The following is a 16,990-nucleotide window of genomic DNA, read 5'->3' as shown; positions in this document are numbered from 1 at the left end:
CATTGAAAGCCTAGTATGCAGTGTGCTGTGGTGGAACAATGTTTGTTCCAGTAAACACTGCCTTGATCTTTAGATCCAGCATTGCTAGTTAAGTGAATAATGAATGCATGCGCAACTTTCCATTACAGGAAATTCTGCAAGTGGCAACGTGGGTCGATTCCATGTGTGTCACAAGAGCTGGTGTAAGCCCACGTCTGTGGTAAAGCATTGTTTCCATCGGAACTGAAGCTCTTGGAACTGTGCAGCGTTCCTGCTGCAAACAGGACAAGATAAAGAACAGTCTTCACTTAGAAGTTGGTCTCTCATTTCCCATCATAGCTCACACAGTGTCAATGAGGTTATGAGAAACAGATATTCATCCACTAATGATGGGAGTACATCATCATCATTCCTGTTGACCCAGGAATTCCACTTCTGAAAATTAACACACAGGTGTACAAAATGGCACATGCGCACAGTTACTAATTACAACAAGGTACATAGTAGCAAAAATACCAGAAACAGCCTGATTTCCAGCTCCAAGAAAATATTTAATCTATAATAATGCTTAAAATAGACTCTATGTAACTGTTAACAACTTATTTCCCTATATACTGAAAGCTTCCTGGAACTTATTTAGCAGGTGATAAAAACAAGGTACAGATGTGGCATGTCACCTTTTTTTTAAAAGTGGGGGTCTTTATTCATGCTTCTTTCATATTTCCCTAAAACACACTGCTGAAGACTCATAAGAAACCATATCAACCTAGAGAAGGTGTGTGTTGCATGAGAAAACCAAGGTTAGCAAGATCCAGATGGGACAAGACTTCTCAATAAAAACATCCTTGGAATAGTATTTTTGACTTTGAATTATGAAAATACATTGACTGTTAACATCAAAAATAACCATCTCAAAAAAAAAATGTTTAACCTAGTGGCTCTGTTTGGGGCATCAAGCAATTACCACACTTCTTAGATGATAGAGACTCTCCAGAGACTTCCACCAGTCCATTTATGTGTCCTGGTGGTGACAACAATGCAAGCTACTGACTGTCATCACAATTTTAGGCACATATGGAAATACAGCAGACAGTCCCTGAGGCTGTGGACTGGAAACTGAAGAGCTGAGTTCTAGTCCTGCCTTATATACATCCTATTAAATTGATGCCATAAATTAAGTGATATTGGACCATTCCAACAAGACAAATTCAAGGGAGAACAAACTCAATGAGCTTGCTACCTTACCTCTGTGCCTGATGAGGATGGGAAGACTCACAGCCTTACTATAAGATCATCAGTAGATGGAAAGGACTTTGGAGACGGAGACTGAAACAGACAACTTAATAAGCAACTGAAGGGTGACCATGGCCAAATATAGTACACTGAAACAGGATGGAGGAAGGAAAACTTCAGAGAGAGGACTCTAGACATAAGCAGAAAACAAGGGCAGGCTGACCAAGACTTTAAAAGCAGGATATGGTTAAATGACTCCATATGTGGCCAGCTGCAATTGGATACACTGCAAATTCAGAAAAGTCCTAATGAGAAAATTAGGGAGTCAGATCTGAGAATACACTGTAAGGAGACAGACTTGAATGTGAAGAATGTGAAGATCAATGTTGAAGCAGTCACAAAAAACGGTTGGCCATTATTCCTTGTGATCAATCTAGCTGATGATGCAGGAAGGTGCCTGTCATGTCGGTAGGGCTCCAAAGTACCTCCAAAAGCAAATGCCAACTTCAAAAATTTGTGAAAATGTTCCCCTAGGACCTTTCACTGCTAACTTCTAGACTGAATAAAAAGCCACTCTTTCAGTGCACCCCCCCCCACCAAAAAAACCCTTCTCTTCATATGTACAGTCATCTGGAAAGCAGATCTCCCATTAAATGGATAGTTAAAGCTGCAACATAATGTTAATCACACAAATCCGGTCGCTCCTTTCCTCACTTTCCTAAAATGAAACATTCCGAGGCAGTGGAAATAACCATGAGGAAGTACACTGAAGGTGCCCTGACTCAGGGCTGCTGTCCAGATGCCAGGCTAGGAAGGTGGCTATTGTGAGCTGAGACATTTAGTAAAGAACATCTAATACTCAACAGGAAAGGGCCCCTTGCCGCATTCCTTTGCAAGGGTCCCTGAGACTTTCTCTGAATTAAGTGAGAGATCTTAGGACTTTTGTAGTGTCCTCTGAGCTCCAGTTTTACTGTGTTCCCTGACAGAAACTTCTGTAGCTTTGCTTTCCTGTTTTATTTCAAGTCAGAGACTCAAACTACCTTGGTTTTAGAATAACAGAGGCCAACATTGTGCAGCTGCAGGTTAAGCCACCACTTGTGACACAGGTATGCCATGTAGGAATGCCATTATTCATCCTGGCTACTCTGCTTACAGTTTGGTTTCCCGTTAGTGCCCCCTGGAAAGGCGACAGAAGATGGCTCAAGTACTTGGGTTCTGCCACCCATGTAAGACACTAGGAGGGAGCATGGGTTCCTGGTTTCAGCCTGACCCAGGACCATCTGGATAGTTAAGTAGCAGATGGAAGATCTGTAGCTCTCTCAAACTGAACCAGCGCCCGTATGGAATCCTGGTGCCCATATGGGATCCTGGTGCATACAAGGGGAGGACCTTAGCCACTAGGCTACCACACCATGCCCAGGAAAATCATTTTTAAGATGGCTGCAGGTAAAGTAGGAACAAATAACTTGATAACTCTTAATGGATTCATCTTACCCAAGTTTAAATTATCACTGATTTTTATGTACAAGAAAATTAGGCAGCCAGGGAGGTGGGCACATGTATACATTCATCTAGTAACAGTTTTTAAGAAAAGCATTTTCAGTTTTCAATTTAATATGGTTGATCATTTTAAGAGAAGAAAAAAATACCAGTGTTTACAAAAGCATTGAAGGGAACAATGAGCTGACACCCCCAAGTGACATAATCCCACTGTACCAGCTGAGCTCGGGGGAGGGCGAGCTGTTTTCCTCTCATCCTCTGGTGTGAAGAGAACTTAGCTACTGCAGACTTTATTCCATGAGGGGGGAGAAACCCTCAAAGTTTCCAAAGCCCATTTCTGCCTATTCTCCCTTCAGAGCTACCAAGGGCACCAGTTGATCTGTGGTTATCTGTGAGTCTTTCAGATGCCAACTCCTCAGACTTATAACATAGGATGATGACTGCTTCCGCCATCTCCTTCATTCTACATTTAACTATTTGTTCCTTTAACAGACATTCTCTGAACACAGGCACTGGGGACATCAAAATGATTGAGACAGAATCTGTCTTTGGGGACTTCACTATTAGAGGGAGGGATGAGGAGTGGGTTAGACACATAAACTACCAGTACATGCTGTAATTAAGTGACATATGCACAAAGGTCAATCTCAAAAGAGGAAAGGAAAGGAGGAGGAAGATTGACCCAGCTTTTTTGCTCAATATAGATTACATTTTGCAGAACAAGATTGCATTAGCTGATCTGCCAACCCCTCAGCATGTACAACTCATACAGACATGTAACCATGAAGAGATCAGTGCTTACTGGTGCATTTAAACTGGAAGCTAAAAACTCATTTATAAATACTTGCTCAGAATTGACCTCCCATTAGACTCCCTTCTTAGATGATGATGGCAATGCTGAAATCTTTCTTTCTCATGAGGGATTTTCATGAAAGGTTTTGTAGGCAGCTACAATGTCACATATTACGTATGCTCAGAAGCCTGTTATGAAATATGAGAACTAACAATTCCAGGAGATACAGTTTTCTTCCAACTTAAATGTAGAGCCAACATTAAAAACACAAGTGAAAAAAAGCCAAACTTTACCAGACAGTTTTTCTATGACAAGAATCATACCAAACAGCTTTGAAAATTTACCATTTATTCATTGGGAGCCCATCTTTGATTTGGAAGTAGAGATGCATACTGCATTGTATCTTCACATCTGTATATGATAGTCCCTATTACAGAGTTATTATACATCCCATTAAATGAAAAGCCATAAAGCAAAATCAATAACAGGAGAAAAATAGGAAATTTACAACAATATGAAGCTAAAGAACATCACATACTTAGAGTACTCATATTTTCTCTCCTTGGACTCTTGAATTGAGAACATAATAGAAATAAGTTGGCAAGTGATAACAAAAGTACAGGGCCAGTTTTTTTTCTTTATTTTACAACACAGTCTAATAGGCACTGGGGTCTTCCCTCCTCCTCCCCGCATTCCCTCCCCTCCCCGTTGTTCTCCCCTCCAGTCTTACAATAAGTGTTGTTCATGTACCCTCAGAAGCCCATCATACTGCCATTGAGGTGTCTCCCAACAATGTAGGAGATAATCTGCCGTTTCACTGTGAGTCCATCCTTGTACTACTTGCATGGGGACATACTTCGTCTCTACCTATGAACGTCCCTATTTCAGTCTTATACTAGCAAAGTTAGGATGCTAGAAAATGGAATGGGATCCATTTCCTAGTATCTGAAACCCAGCCTCTGGGACCACAGAGCCAGAAAGGCATTAAAATGGGAATTGAGAGGGCAGAATTTATGGTGGAGAAAGGAGGAATTTGGCCCTCTAGTTACTGCTCACTATGCAGTAGCTTGAATGCCAAGAGTCCATATACTTAGGTGTGACAGTCCTGTGGAGGAAGGTAGCTGAATTTCATTGCAGCAGTCCACTGCTTTAATTCACATACTATATAGACCAAATGATGATATATTGAATTTGTTTAATCAGTCATATCCCCCTCTTCTCACAAAAGGGAGCAAGGAATAGTGTTCCCTCTCAGGAAGCAAGTACCCTTGTAGAAGCACAAGGGTGGGGAAAAGTATTTTCATCCACATTGTTCTAGGCACAGATAACGTTAAGTAATTTGCTCAAGATCACAGAACCAGTAAGTAGTGTGTCTGGAATCAAATATAATCAGCAGGTTCAGGAATGTAAGCACCAGGCTCAGGCGGGCTCATGGCATTACTATTCAGGAAATATTTCTTTAAAGTCAACAGACAATTCTCAGTAGGACATTCTAGAACATTTTTCTAGACAGGAACTTCATATTTACTTTCTCTTAATACAGAGTTAATATAGAGAAGACACACAATAATCATTTAATGGTTTTATAATTGCTTATATAAGTAACTACTAAGTTATGACATAGAGATCATAGATGAACCTGGAAGTTCAGAAGGACAGATTCATTTCCAGTGATGTCTAAGAGGACATAAAATGCCAGCAGCAGCAAGTTGCAGGATGAGTAGGATTTGAATGGATAGAACGAGGAGGAAGTCATAAACAAATACATAGATTCAGAAAACTATAACAAAACAGAGTTCTGGTCTTGTCAGCCTTGCTACAAAGTGAAGCAAATTTAGGCATCAAGTGTATTGATTATGTTTTTTATGGTTGTGATAACAATAAATAATTTAAATTTGTGAGCTGGAAAGTGTTGCTCATAAAGAAAGTGTGGCTAGGGCATGGCCTAGTGGATAAAGTTCTTGCCTTGCATGCACCCAGATGCCATATGGGCACCGGTTCTAATCCTAGCAGCCCTGCTTCCCATCCTGCTCCCTGCTTGTGGCCTGGGAAAGCAGTTGAGGACAGCCCAAAGCCTTGGGATCCCGCACCTACAAAGGAGACCTGGAAGAAATTCCTGGCTCCTGGATTCAGATCAGCTCAGCACCGGCTGTTGTGGCTAGTTAGGGAGTGAATCATAGGATGTAAGATCTTCCTCTCTGTCTCTTCTCTCTCTATATCTGACTTTCCAACAAAAATAAATAAATCTTAAAAAAAGAATGGCTGGAATGTATTAGACCTTTACTGAGCCAAGTTCTGTTTTAAACTCTGTATGTATTAACACATGTAATCTTTACCACTACCCTCTTAAGAAGTTGAGGCACAGAGAACTCAAGTAAATTGCCCAAGGTCATGGATCTAGTTAAATGTTGGGCTTGGGATAAAATTCCCTCTTTCAGGTTCAGGAATACTGTCCCAAGTCTAACTTTCTGTCAAATCAGAAGCAAATTTTCTGCAGGCCTCCATATCAAAACCTTTAAATTTCTGTTGTTTACAAGGCTACAAATAAATACCTTCTAACCATGATCTGATCCAAGTATTTGGACAATGAAATAAATGATAAGTATCTCTAAATCTCAGAGCCTTCTGCTTCTTAGGTATCTAGGTTAGAAGCTTTCCTGCACATCCAAGTCACTTGTGAAAGTTCTTCAACGCTACATCCGCCCAGAGTATATCAGGAGCCTATGGCTCCTCAGCATCTAAGACCTCTTCTCTATACTCCTTGTTGAGCTTTGAGTCAGAACAATCAACGTTCAGCCATGATGTTCCACCTCTGTGGCTCAACTAGACCAGCACTCCTTATTGTTTTATGTATAGGGTTTCTGTATAATATTTTATTTTAAAAACTAGTTTTCTTAATATATACATTTACTTGTTATTTATATTATTATTTATAGTTATACTACTAACTTACAGGTTGGTGGACGTGTTCTGTCTCAAGGAATGGGAAAAGGAGTGGTTGTTGCTACCACTTTATTTACTGCTTATTCTGACTTCCCTGCCTAGCAGTGACAGCGAAGTCTGGGAATGCAGCATAATTTGGGTTCAGAAGAAAAGTGGGATCTATAACCACTACTTGGTCCAGTGACTTTTGTGGGTTTTTTCTTTAGAAATTCATAAAAGAGCTATTTCCAAGTTTGCTTCCTTGTTGTTAACTAAGAGGTTAAACATTTCTGAGTTGATGTTGCCAAATTGTGCTCTTGTTATACTGGCATATTTACGTAACACATAAACACCACATGGATTCTTACTCATACCACATATTTGAGCAAAATCACCTCCTGACTTCCCTGAGAGGTGAAGAGCATTATTAGTTTCTCTGAGAATTACACTACTACTGTCACAATCCAACATTTCAGTAGCTACATTAACAGCCCCAAGTCACATTACTGGTTCTCTCTGAGCTTACATTTATACAAAACACGCAAGTTTCCTTCCTACGATCTGCTGATAAGTCATCACCCAAAGTATGCTTCCAACTCCCTACTTACCCATACAGCTTTTTAACTTAATCACCGTATTTTACATTTCAGTAAATGAATTTCAACAGAATGGCTGCTGGCTTTATATTTCAATATGATAAGCACATCATCTGTGCCTTCAGACAGATTATCAGCCAACATGTCAGTTCTGGATGTACTTCTGAATATTGCCTAAGAGAGAACACCTTCGAGAGAGTTGGGTCTACGAATGTGGCCTGGGGTTCTGCCAAGCATCTCCCTCCAGCAACATAACACCAAACTTCCCGACCTTCAAATTCTGTATGATGTAAAGAAAATTTTTCTGTGTTTAAACACACATTCAAGAAATAAGTGAACATGTGAAAAGACAGAGAAACTAGTTTTAATTTTGGCATGCTTTCAGTTTTACTAGGCACAAGAAGACAGAATGAAAGCACCAGAAAATACAACTGCTGATGGCAGCAGCTCCAAAACCATTACTGATTAGAATATATTCTCTATGGCAGAAAGTTGATTCAGTGGGCTTCCTTTTATTTCTCTCACATCTTTTTCTAAGGTTTTTTTTTAAGAGAAAGCTTTGTGTATTTGACTGTTTTTGAATATGGTACAAGCTGTTTACCAGAAATTGGCAAGAATTTAAGATATTCAGACTATAGGAGGGGGCCTTCAAAAAGTTCACGGAAAATATGTTATGAAAAATATACACATGAATTTAACTTTTCCTTGCCATCAAAACAAACATCTTAATTTCGATTTTCCAGGAGCTTTTTGATATGCCCTCATATTCCATTTCTGAAAGTACAGTAACTGACATCTCTGCTAATATCCAAAAATATGAAGGCATTTTAAAAACAAAATCCACCAGCAAGTTAATGGTTGTACTTTAAACTGACTTTAACATTTCAAATGTTCCAAACAGAATTTCATGAGTGAATCAGATTATAAGTAGCAAATTTTAGAACTCAGCCAACTAGCTGACTTTCATAACACATACTGGAAAATACAAGCATCATGAAACTTATTTTCTCTAATCCCTGCCTTTCTGTCAGCAAGCTAAACATTTTTTTCTACAGTTACGAGGCTTTTTTCATTGTCTACATCACTAAGGACAATCTGAAACAACTATTAGTCATTTATTTGTTGACTCAGCAACTTTTATCTAAGTCCCTTCTCTGCTATCAGCTCTATTCTGGGTGCTGTTGGGAGAACGTGAAAAAATGAACTAAATGCAGACTGTCCAACAATTTTAAGCAAATTCTAGCTGCTGGTCCCTAACTCTGCTACTATCAATACTACTATTGTTGTTGTTATTATTAATGCCACCTCCGCTGTATATTTTCATTGTACATCTTTGTTTATATACATCTTTACATTTCCTTCCCCTTCTCTGTTTTCCCCTTTTTTGGGCAGAGGGTTAGGGGAGTAGACGGAGTGTGTTTAAGTCCAAATAGCTACCTGTACTTTATTCTTATATTTTCTCAAATCATTAAACTTAAAGATCAAAAGCAATTTTAAAAGTTTCTCCACTCAATTTATTTGGTGTTACTGTATGTCAAAAATTTAGTGACTTGCCTGTGGCAAATGAATAAAATCAGAAGCTTTGTACTTCGTGCTTAGTACATACCCTCAAAATAACAAATGTGGAAAAGGAGACCAGCCTTTGACTCCTGGCAAGCTATTCTACCCTTGGCTACTACATTAAAAATGTTAAAAGGATCTATTGCATGTATTGAGTTATATCTACAATCCCAGAAGCACCCTGCATCTCCCTTTTGTCTCAGCTTCCCATCCACACTCAACCAATCTGCATGGCACAGCAATTCCATTTAAGGTAGCCTTGGAAACATGGTTCATAAGGAAAGAAGTCCTTTGCCTGCTAAGGCTAGTGATTTTGTTCTCTAGGTGGCACTATTACTTCAGTTTTTGCTGAATTGCTTAAAGGAGCATGAAAGAAACAAAGTATTTTCTTTGAATTTTTATCATATGGATCTTAATTTCATACATACTAGCTGTAATTAAATGGAGATTGCTTCTAGGTTTTAGACCAATAAGACAGTTTGTTTTTGTAATTTTTTTTAATCATGCAATGCTACGTTTCTTTGCTATATTCTCTTAGATTTAAGAAACCTCCTTTGCCTACCTTCCCCCTTCCTAGACTGCAGAGGCATGTCAAAAACACAGAAGACCATCATAAAGTTTCCATCAGACCAAAGGAACAAAGATGAAAGCACATTTAAAAGCGACTAAGTTCTGCAAGCTTTCAAAACCAGGACATTATTACCATGACAACCAATGAAAAGTCTTTCAAGTGAACCTTTTGGGAAAACTACATAACATTTGTTACTCTCTGCGCTCTTTGGAAATAAGCTTTTACTTTATTATGGCTGTCATCAGAGCTTGTAAATTTACATTGCTTCCCCCCAGTCACTCTGCAATCCCATACCAAGTCCCCTAAGTTATCTTACGCACCAATCTCCAATATCAGCCTATTCCAAACTTCTTAGCATCTGGCATATTTGGCTAAGTGTGTTTACCAAAAGCCAAGGGTTTGCACTTTAATTTGAGTATTTACTTATAGGTGAAATTTCCCATAATTCTTTGACCAAATACTCATGTTTTTCAACAACTACCTACAGATACTTATATTCCACTTAGAGAATACATTCATTTCCATTTCCTCTTCCCTCAAAGTTGTCCAATGTCAATACATTAGTGAGCGCCACTGTTTTGCAACTGCCATCGATAATGACTCCCTATACTCAATCAGTGAGTCCATGACATCTCTAGGTCTTCAGTGCAAAAACTGTGGAAATCCAGTGATACCTTAAGTATTTAGGACTAAATAATTCTATGCCTTGAGTGGAAGTGTAAGGGGACTTTCAAAACTTACAGACCGAACTTCAAAGTACCAAAGCCTCCTTAGGTTTCCAGGGGTTAAGTCCCACATGCAAACGACATACTGATTTCATTTACCAACATCATTTATTGCTTAACATTATTCTATACTAAACAGAATTAATGCAGGCAGTGTAACCAGCAACTTTGTTCATTCAGTTTTTGAAGCCCATCTGTGCATGTTATTCATCTTAATAAAGTAAATTTATCCCAACTCAACCTAATGTAACTCTTGTTCAAATGAGTTCTTCCCCATTGAACAACAGCCAGCATTTAAGACCTAGAATTCCACAGAAATCTCTCCTCCATTTCTCTTTAAAATGCAATTCACAGCTTGAGATCACAGAGCCTGCCAGTGACTGAATGGTTGCACTAGATGGCTGAGAGTCCTTCAATTAAAGCAGCAATTTTGTAATTAGTGGAAATGGCGTGCTCCATAACAATTGTTTGAAAACAAGTTGAGACTAGTGAGCAATTATCCTATTAAAGGGATATATTCACTTGCAACGGGCCAGGAGAGCCCCCTGAAGTAGAAATCTTCCACTCTAGGAGAAACAAATGCAAAATTATGTTTTAACCATTAAAATAAAATCAGTATTACAGACATCTAAAACAGAAGCACCCCTCATCTTGCAACTCAGAGTTTAACTTCCAACCATTCTTCACCTTCTCTGCTCTCACTTAGAGAGTCTGAAACTGTTTCTTCCCTGGGACTAACTTTCTAATCTCAAAATGCTGGAGAAACTCTAGTATATGGTCTCTCCATTGTGTACATCATCAATTTTTTTTGATGCTTGGAAGATAGGGTCTATGACTGAGACCCAAAACCGCTGACTGCTTTACAGTTCTGAAGTGCAGATCTTGGATATGGAGTGTGTGTGTGTGTGTGTGTGTGTGTGTGTGTGTGTGTGTGTAGGCAGGGAGGAGGAGACCTGTAGGCTTTAAAAGATGAATGCAAAAAAAAAGTAAACAAGTTACAAGTTAATTGCTATGCTATCAAGTGGGTGTGCTCAGCTCATTCTATGTAGACTTACAAACCAGAACAAATCATATTTGAAAGAAACAAGATTATCAATCACCTACATTGCCACTATTGAAAAGCTGTCTCTTTTTTTTTTATTAATTTCATTGCATTATGTGACACACATTTTTTTTTTAATGCACTGGAATTCCCCCCGCCCCTTCCCAAACCCTCCCCCCCCCCCCCCCCGCCACGATGGATTGCTCCACCCCGCTGTATTGAAGAAGAGAATAGCTTACATTTTGTTGGTGGCCCTTGTAAACAGGAAACCCAAAGACCTGAGCATTAATTTTAGAAATTTGCATTTACATTTGCAGGATTTCTCCCCACCTGGTGAGTCAAAATGAGCAGAAATACTCCAGCACCTCTCCTCCCTTCCATGGGCCATTACGAGATTTAAGCAATTAACTTACAAAGCATGAATCATCCGTTGACTACTGCATTCTGGGCAAAGGACCACTTTCTTGGGTCTTTTTGTTTACAAGTAAAAGTTACACAGAGTGACATCTTAAAGCAGATTTCCTAAGTGCTTTAACTTCACAACACACAAACATTGACCTACTATTAAAAAAAAAAGCCTTCTTATCACCTTCAAATAAAGAATCTAATTAATAACAGCTCTGCATGGGCTTTTAGAGGGTGCAAAAGTATGTGGAATTTATTGTTACTCTGCTTCTAAAAAATGTGATATCTAAATGTGTCTGCAATGTTGTAATGCTTCAAAACATGTGCACAGGTTTTTATCTGGAAAGCATTTCTTTCTGCTTATATCATTTATAAACAGAAACTGCTCTGTAATAACTTAATTCTATATGCAGAATACTTTCCAACTCCTGTTACTCTCTATTGGTGTAAATTTATGAACTTTTCTCACATTTTGCAAAATAAAGTAGAAGGGGGAAAAGACAACAACATGATGGCCCTGGAATTCCAGCAGTGGAAACCGACGTGCTTTACATTCCAATAAAGGTTCTGGTTATATTTCAACAAGTGTCTCTTTCCTTTCTCTTACCTCTGCTAATTCAGAGGTAAACTCGCAAAAGCAAGTCTTAAGCCAAGTATTTGCAGAATCAGGGAGCAGGCATCCCAGATATGTCAAATGGGTTTTGTTGTCCCCGGAGTGAAAGCTTTGCTCTGTTTTCTGATGTGTGCAACATGTCAACAGTCCTAGAAACCTCTAGCCTAAAAGTGATAATGTCGCATGAAGGTTCCCATGTTCAGATGAATTCAACCTGCAGTTATACCCTCACTAAGTAAAGGTGTTTTAAAAAAAGTGCTATACTGGAAGCCCAATTAAATGACTTTTGCCTTGATAGCCAAAGCACATAAAGTATACACTTCTGGATTAAAAAATAAAAGCAGAAGAGCTGTTTTCTAAAAAGCCGAACCCGTCTGAAAGGTCTCTTTTAATGGCACCAGTACATTCTATGCAGTTAAAAATCGAAGTTTCCAATTATATATTTCTTAATTATACCAGGAGGCTAACACACAGCTAGAAACATGCCTTGCTTTGCTTCAACCCCAAAAAACTCCTGCATTCTCATTAGAAAGGGTCTATGGTTTCTACTAGCATTGACAAGACACCTGGAAATACCGTCTAGGACGACCTAACCTATCTTTTGGCATTGCAGCCACAGAAGCGCGTTAAATCTAAACCTCAGACGCAGAGCCGCCAGTTCCACCCGGCTGGAGGCAGCGACGTCATGCAACAAGTCCCTCCTACCAGCTTCCTAAGTGATCCCCGCAAAGCCATCCCTAACCGGTTCCCACCCCCAGCCTCGCGCCCCGTTGGCCGCTCCTGGCGATGTGGCCGGCAGAGGGCACCCGCTACCTTCCCTAGAGCCGCGCTCCCGGCCCCTCCTCCACACCCTCCTCCTCCTCCTCCTTCCCGCCCACCCCGCGGTCCCCCGTGCCCGCTCCACCCCCGACGCACAAACACTGCATCCTTCGGCGGAGGCTTCGGTTCACCCCCACACTCCGCGGCTTCCCCCCATTCCGGAGAGTGCCCTCAAGTCTCCAATTTCCTTCCACGCGGTCTAGCCGGTACAAAGCCCCCCAACCGTCTGCTATTTCTTTCCAGGCGCAGCTTAACTCGCCCATTTCTCTTCCCGGCTCTGCATCCCCCACAGAAACCAACCCGAGTCAGGACCACCCTTCCCTCCCACTCTCATGCTTCCCACCCCTATCCCTCACATACCCTCACTCCCTGAGACTAAAGAAACTTCCACGTCCCCAGAGTAGGGTGCCCTAAGGAAGGGACGCAGCGTGGGGAGAGGGGTGGGTACCGCTTCCCTCGCAGGCTGGTAGACCCTTTCAGTTTAGAGAACAAGAACGACCCCCAGGTTGCTCGGGCTACACTGGCCTTGGACCTGCACGTCCGTTGTGGTCTCTACTCCGGCCAGAGCCGGGGATACAGCCGTGAGAGGAGGGCGCAAGCCCCGCCGTCTGCACAATGACACCTGGCCCGAACCAAGGATGCCCCAGCCCCGCACACCTTCCATCGGTCACAGCTCCCGCTACCAGCGCCCGGAATCTCGCTCGCGATTCCCTCTGCCTGGGGTCGGGCTTCAGAGATCCCGGAGGCGCAATGTAGCCCCTCGAGGCCTCAGGGCCGCCCGGGGTCCAGCAGCCCCTCGGGCCCACGGCAGAGCAGAAAGCGCCCCCAACAGCCACTCCACATCCTCCCTTCCCCGGAAGAGGTGAGCAGATGGAGTTCTGGCCTCTTCGAACAACTTTGGGGACCCCCCACTCCCCGGTCAACTTTCCTCCTGGACGGGCAGTTCCCGCGCCAAGCTCCCACGCCCGGCGCTCGCCTACCTCGGGGTCCACACAAAGCTCTCGGGTCCCGGGCGGCGGAGTCACATCGTTGTCCCGCTCCTGGCCCCTGCGCCCCGTTGCGGTCCCCGTCGCGGCGCGTCTCCCCGCCGGCCCCACGGCAGAAATGAGTGGCAGCTGCCAAGTCCTAGGGTCTTATCCACGCCCCGCGAGCTTCGGGAGGTGGGGGCGCTCGGGGCCGGCTTCACGACGCGGCCCCGGAGCTCCAGGCGGGACGGGGTGCGCGGGACGGCGGGCGGGCACGCCCGGGCGCGGCGGCGGCGGGGACCTGGAACTCCAGCCTGCACCCCGCGCTCGGGTCAGACATTATTTAGCTCTTCGGTTGCGCTTCGATTGGTCAGACGGCGCCGCCCCCCTCCCGCCCCCCTGCCCAGGCTCGCCCGCGCTACCGATACCCGTTCGGGGCGGCCGCTTAAAGGGAACGCCGCGCCTTTTCCTCTGTCGGGCTCAGCCTAGGAATCCCCCCCCGGGCGGTGCCGGGGGTGGGGGGCTCCCCAGGCCCGAGCGCCCCCCAGTCCATCGCCCCAACTACGTAGCCCGGCCAGCACCGCGCCCGCCCGGGCGCCTGGGCAGGACGCCCGCCGCTGGGAAGGGTGGGCGAGCCCCACTGGTGGGCAACCCTGCGTCCTGCGCCCTCCGTGGAAACCCGGGCAGAGCGTGCCAGGCCGGGGGGTCGTCAGCGAATCGGACGCCCAGAGGGCTTGCTCCTTTCGCCGCCAACTCTCCCCCTCTTCCTCCCCATCCCAACACCCAAGTTCCGCGGGAGAGGGCGTGCGTTTCCCGAACCACAGACACACCTTCCCGCACCTTCCCGCACCACGGAGCCTGCGGACACGAGCACACACAATGAAATCCCACGAAGCGTGGGGGCTGCGGGTTTACTCCGCTACCTTAAACACGCCGGCTTAACCAGAGTTCGCGCGCTGACCTTTCCCGAGTTTGCCTAATAGGAATTCAATCAAGATAATAACGGCATTTTTAATTCATGAACGCCCCCAGATAACATTACACCAAGTTACTTGCTCCAGCCAGGAAGCCGAAGCGAATGACAGCCCCGGCTAAAGCTACACGCTTTCTCGGCGACCCAACGAGGGAAAACGGAAAACGAAAGAAAAGCAACCCACCTTTTCAGTCACTACTTGTCAAAGTAAACATCAAGGCAGCTGCTCTGGGAAGACTTCGGCTCCCAAACTCCAGACGTTTACTATTACTAATATTATTATTATTTTCCCACCTTCCCTTCGGTTAAAAAGGACGAGGTGGGGGTTGGGGGGGGGCGCAAGTCTTCGCTGCCCAGTTGCACTCCTTCTGTTCTGCAGCAAAGAAGTTAAATTATTGATAGTGGAAATTGCATGGCGGAGGTGAGGCTCGCACCCCTTGAGCTAGGAGCTCCATTTGATCTCGCCGGAGGCTGAGAGATTTCATGCTAGCTCGCTGTGCGGGGGGAGCGGCCGCGGCAGCAGCCCGCTCGGCGGTGAATGGGAGAGTGGGTGGGAGTCCACGAGAGGGCTCCACGGGGCCTTGACGCGCGCTGTCATATGATACCTCCGCTGCCTCGAAATAGACACTCCAGTGCACGAATTACCAGAATCAAAATTCAGCGCATTTAGAATGATACATCTTTTATTAGAAGAGTTCCGTTCCGGGGCATGGCACGCTGTGGCAGATGTTTTCATTTCCAGCCCAAGCAAATTGAATCCGACAACAAGTACAAATTTAAAACCTGCTTTTCAACCGGGGGTCTCTAGGACTTGGCGCAGTGCCTTCTCTCCCACCCAGCCTTACCCCTCTTTCCATCCCCTATTCGCCCTGCCCACAAAGGAAGACCCATCTTTGGGGTTCTTATTTGCGTGTGCTAAGACCCTGGCAGGGAGCATACATGGCAAGGGGCCAGAGAATTATTTTCAACTACTCATTTGACCAACTTGTTCAACCGTTTTTTCTGGATTCTGGCCTTAAAAGTAAAATTTCTTCTCAGTAGTTTAACGAATTCATAAGTATCAGGATGGACCTTAAAATCAAAAACAAAGCAGCGATGACAGGGGTACTTAACCTGGAGTCCTTCCACACCTAGAAATCACCTAGGAAAGTGGCAAAGGGAAGGTGCCTTCTCCTGAAAATTGTGCTTTACCTGGTAGGGCAGAGTCCAGGATCCACACCTCAAGCAATTCAGATGCAAACAATCTGAAGCCTGGCTTCAGGTGCTAAGCTGAATTCCAGAGCACGCTCCCGCCCCCCCACCCCCAGGTTTCCTAGGAACTTTTACCTGTATATACCTTTCTCTGGGATCTCCAGAGTCTTACCTTATAATTGCTAAGGCTCATTGCTGTAATAATTTCCTGAAACACCCCAGAATTAATTTTGCTAAAGGGAAAGATAAACAGTTTCCTTTCCTGGACCCTCTGTGGTTATCAAGAATGTGCTGCTGAACTGAATATATAGTGTTAGTACATCCTCAGTTCAATTCACGTAATGGCGTACAGTTAGCAAACTGAGCTCACTAACATTATATGTTTTCGAGCTTCTAAAGGCTGTGAAAGAAGTTCCTATTCCCGTTTTATAAACGAAGAACCTGAGACTGGGTGCTCCAAATAACTTTCCCGGGTTCACAGGGACTATTAGGGACAAGATTTCAGTAAACGTAAATGTTCTTGCAAGAAATGCCCCTGCTTTCCTCCCTTCCTCCCCAGTAAACGAAGCTCTGGGGAAGTGCTATCAGAATGTGTGATCCTTCAGAATGTGTCTGCAAATTGTTGGACTAGTCAAATTATTCAAATATATGCATATTCTTAGAGTGTCACACATTTAGCTTTGCACCTCTGTCAACTTGACAGAGCACACGACCAATACAAACTACCCTGCCGCACAGATGGCGCAGTTCATCGTGGAATATTAAATCTATGTGAAATATGGAGGCTAACCAGAAAGCAGTGAACGACAGAGAGCAGGAGGCTGGGCTTGGCCACTGCCGGGATACTCTGCATAGATTCCCAGGGATGTAGGTTGAGAGTAAACACAGTTTCACTTACTATTCTAATACAGTGTGGAAGACTGGTTTTACAAAGGAGAACTTAACACACACACACACACACTTACACTTGTGCTACTTTATGAATTTGGGAAATTATCCCACACTCTGTAACTTTAGGTCACCATCAAACTAATACTTACTAACTCTAAATTTGCATGAAAATGAATTATATCCCCAGAATTTTAAGTATTTTACTTCCTTCC

The 16,990-nt window shown here is 43.5% G+C and overlaps 1 protein-coding gene and 1 long non-coding RNA gene across 3 annotated transcripts in view; one reads left to right on the top strand and one right to left on the bottom strand.

The window, feature by feature from the left end:
* LOC131480180 (uncharacterized) overlaps nucleotides 1–1,154 on the top strand; it is a 120,861-nt gene extending 119,707 nt beyond the window's left edge. Inside the window, exon 3 of the long non-coding RNA XR_009245304.1 lies at nucleotides 129–1,154. This is a non-coding gene — a long non-coding RNA (uncharacterized LOC131480180). The remainder of the gene's footprint in view (nucleotides 1–128) is intronic.
* Nucleotides 1–16,990, bottom strand: part of BDNF (brain derived neurotrophic factor) — a 52,344-nt gene that overhangs the window by 17,479 nt on the left and 17,875 nt on the right. Inside the window, exon 1 of one of the 2 annotated variants that reach the window (XM_058663246.1) lies at nucleotides 13,739–14,074. The exons of the other annotated variant lie outside the window; for it this stretch is intronic. The gene's annotated coding sequence lies outside the window, so the exon portion shown is untranslated. Of the gene's footprint in view, nucleotides 1–13,738; nucleotides 14,075–16,990 lie in introns of those variants that run through there. 2 annotated transcript variants of the gene reach the window in all.

Source organism: Ochotona princeps, chromosome 4 (genome assembly GCF_030435755.1).
Source record: "Ochotona princeps isolate mOchPri1 chromosome 4, mOchPri1.hap1, whole genome shotgun sequence".
Lineage (NCBI taxonomy): Eukaryota > Metazoa > Chordata > Mammalia > Lagomorpha > Ochotonidae > Ochotona > Ochotona princeps.
Note: the sequence above shows the minus strand (reverse complement) of the source record. Positions and strands in the feature narration are given on the sequence as shown.